Here is a 3,890-nt window from a genome sequence, read left to right on the forward strand (position 1 = left end):
TTAATGAATGTAAGAGCAGAATGCAGCACCAACTCAGAAGTACTTCTTCAGATGAGCACTGTACAGGGGGTCTAGCCTCACAAGTGGATTCATCTTCAGAGCAGGCAGTGTTCTGCTTGTGGGCCTCTGCCTTTCCACATCAAGCGAAAACACAGAAAACAACCAGGAAAAAAAACACCCATTTCAATTTGGTTTAGAAACTCAACTCAGAAGAGTGGTCCATGGTAAGATGGTAGAGTGAAGTTGAACAGGTGAAAAGTCAGGATAACAAAAAATATACTTTGCCCCACAGAGAGAGAAAGCAGAAGAGCTGGAAATCACAAAGTGGTGATAGGGCATCTGAAATTTATGCAGAAACAGAATAACCCAGCAGGGGGAGCAAGTCGAGCAGCTCCAGCTGTGTGGCACTTGGTAGGAGGGGAAACGGGAAGTCTTTCAAAAGGTAAGATGGCCCTGGTGTTCTACCTGCAGGACAGGACTAGATTCTGAAAACCTTCAATCCGGTTGAAGGATCTAGGTAATCACTCCTGAATCAGCAGTGGAGAGGAATCCCATTCTGTCACTTGCCTTGTCTCTGAGCAGTGGAACCAAGTGCTGCCTCCATGAGGGAACATATTGTCTAAAACTGAGCTATCCTGAGAACCTAAAACTAGAAACAATCACAAGTCAGGGAGCTGGGAGTCAACTCACCATAGCCAGCATGTGGGAGATTCTGCATATAGCAGTGAGAGATGATGGAATGACTGAAGGCAGGCACAAGGCTGAGCTCAGGTGGCGGGAGGGTTGGGAGATGAAGGACTTGATTCTCAGTCACTCCATCCTGCTTTCCTCTTTGGTGATGACCTCAAATGCTGATAGTCCTGAGGCAAACATCAATGAACCACTCACATTGCAAGCCAGGCAGGTTTTGTATTTGCTGAACTAAGAACTGGAAAGTTCAAATTCAGAGGACACTGCCTACAGCTTCCTTGCCCCCTCAGGCATTTATAATAAACAGAGTGGGAAGGCAGAGATGGCTCCTCCAGGAACAAATCTGTCCTCCACCTGCTTCCCCCACAGCTCACACTTAAGATGCTGAGAATTAACCACCCAAAGGTCTACTGCTTCAAGAGTCTCCGGAGTGAAAGTGAGAGTACGCGGTCCACAGGCTGGAAACTAAATGTGGCCAGAAGTAACTCTGTACATGCACCCCAAGGTGATTAGAACAAGGTAAAAGAAGGGGTGCTCAACTGCTCTGCTCAGAAGCAGTTTGAACAGGACATAACAGAAGAATCTTCCACTGCTACTGACTACCCCTTCTGCTTGGCAGGCTGCAATTATAAGAGAATTCAGAAAGCAGTTGCTTTGTTGCGATAGCTGAATTGTTTCAGTTTTGTTTTCATGTATTTTCTCCTTGTCCTGTCCCTTTCTTTCCTACCACTATACTCTTACAGAAATGAATGGCAACTGGTTCATAAAGAAATCGTGGAGGAAATTAGTAAATTCTTAGACTCAAAAATAAATAATAAATAGTAAATAAATAAATAAATAATGTACGACAGCAAGATTGCTTCAGAAATAGAAGCACTTGCTGCACAAGCTTGACAACTTGAATTCAAGTCTCAAAGCCCACAGCAAAAGGAGAGGATTGGCTTCTGAATTGTCCTCTGATCTCCACACATGCACGTCTGCACTCACAAACACACATCACACACACACGGAATAATGATAATTTAATTTAAATTTTCAAAATAAAATAGCCATGGATTTTTTTCATGATAGAATCTCCAAGTAATCAAGAATATTATGAGCATACCTCAACATAATTAAGGCTTTATATTGTAAACATATTCTTAACAATATATTGAACCTTCCTTTTCTTGGCAGGGACCAGATGTGCAGTCTGCTCCCTGTTGTGTGGAGGCAGAGGGAAAGGGCTGCGGCCCTCCCAGCATCAAGTCTTCAGTGCCAGCGGCTTCCTGTCTGCTGGTTCTATCCTCAAATGCCAGGACAGGGTCTAAAAAAACTAAAACTAAATCAAAATATTAAACAGAGAAAAACTGACTTTCCTCTAAATCCATAAACAAATAACTTTGCCCACTCTCTTCACTATTATTCAGTATAGTGTTTGAAGTCTTGTCAGAGCAATAAGGAAAAATTAATAAGTAGAATGATACAAATTTGAAAAGTCTAATTATTCACACTTACAGATGACATGATTCTGTACTAAAAAGACCCTAAAGACCCTACTAGAAAACTCTTTTACCTGACAACTTCATCAAGGTTACAGAATAAAAAACCAACAATCAGTAGCTTTTATATACACCAATAATGAACTTTCTAAGAAAGAAAACAGAATACAAACTCCATTCACAATAGCTCCAAAAATATCGAGAGACTGCTAAGGTGGAAACTTGAAAACACTGAAGAAAGAACTTGAGGAAGACACCGGAAGAGGGCAAGACCTCCCTCATTTATGAGTTGACAGTTTTACCACAAGTAATTTATGCATTAACAAATTACCCCCCAATTTCAAATAACATTCTTCACAGAACTATATCAGCTATGAACAGTAACAGAAACTAGTGGGAAAAAAAGACACACAAATTGATAATAACATCACTATGTCCAGGACAAGGAATAAACTACCAGTGTATAGTAGATCAGAAAACCTCTCCAGCTGTGGCAAGGCTGATAGCACAACTGGATTAAAAAATATCTGTTTCTTTGAGAAAGGATTATTTCAATCATCTTGAACTTCTGCAACCTTGATGGAAAGTGAAGAAAATCACGTGAAATAGCCCCAAAGATTTATTTGCAAAGGTTTGAGTTTGTATGCATGTATCTATGTTCACATGCACATACATGCTTTGTGAGACGGATATAGAAATACTTGAAATTATTACTGGCTCAACAAGAAAGTAAACAGAGCAGGAAGAGAGGCCTTAGGAAGGTATAAGTCCAAGGTGCTGACCTCCCTTACATAAATCCAACTCGTGATTCTTCACGGACCTGAGCTTTCATGAATATCCAACAAATCAGTAGCAATACTGAGACATCCCCTGAAACACACATCTGAGAAAATTACATTAGAAGGACAGGAGGAACACTTCCCTTTGATGGCCTCATTTTTGCCCCAAACTGTAACAGCATAGACGGAGAGTATTCCTCTAGGCCAAGGGGTTCTACAAGAGGAGATTTGTTAGTAGACATGCAGCTGCCCCAATGCTCTAGGCCACTTTGCATCAAACCCACTTCTATCTTTCCTTAGAGGAAGGATTCCAAGGTATCTGTAGTGGTAGGTCACCCAGAGTCCATTAAAAAGCAGAATCAGAGGGAGCTTAGTAATCAGTCCGTGAATGTTCGCAATGGCTCTGAATTTCAGACCAGGAAACCTGAGCAGAGAAACCTGTAGTTTCACTCTGAAAGAGACATGGTCAACAGGTCTAGGGTCCAGACCCCAGCTACCTTCCCTGCCAAGCATGATATTCTTCACAAGTGCTCAGGCCGGGAGCAAACACTACATCTGTCTGTGAAGTACAGCCTCTTGGTCATGAGCATTGGGGCCTCAGACACAAAACTTCACCCGACCTTGGATCTCAGTCTGTGGTACTACCCAAGTCAAGAACACAAACAAAATTCTTGTTTGATTGGGAAGTACAGAGAGACCTGCTTGGTTTGGGATGCAATTGTAGAACTCAACCAGTAGACTCCACACATTTGGAACATAAGCAGTCCTGCAGCCCAATTAGATGTCACATCAAGATCTGACTGCACATGGCTGCTAACAACAGTTTTTTTATTTAATCCTAAACTAGATTAAGTTAGAAGACATGTCTTAACTAAAGAAAACCTACAGAGTCTGGATGATTTAACTACTTCCTCAAATGCACAGTCTCCAAGATCAGGTA

At 41.6% G+C, this 3,890-nt stretch overlaps 1 non-coding gene across 1 annotated transcript; it reads left to right on the plus strand.

Annotated features, from left to right (window-relative positions):
- The first annotated feature begins 1,849 nt into the window (after positions 1–1,849).
- On the plus strand, positions 1,850–1,995 carry LOC115072546. Its single transcript, XR_003851592.1, has one exon. It is a non-coding gene; the product is annotated as a small nucleolar RNA SNORA57 (small nucleolar RNA).
- The last annotated feature ends 1,895 nt before the right edge of the window (positions 1,996–3,890 follow it).

The sequence above is a fragment of the Nannospalax galili genome, unplaced genomic scaffold (genome assembly GCF_000622305.1).
Source record: "Nannospalax galili isolate Female #2095 unplaced genomic scaffold, S.galili_v1.0 scaffold202, whole genome shotgun sequence".
Classification (NCBI taxonomy): domain Eukaryota; kingdom Metazoa; phylum Chordata; class Mammalia; order Rodentia; family Spalacidae; genus Nannospalax; species Nannospalax galili.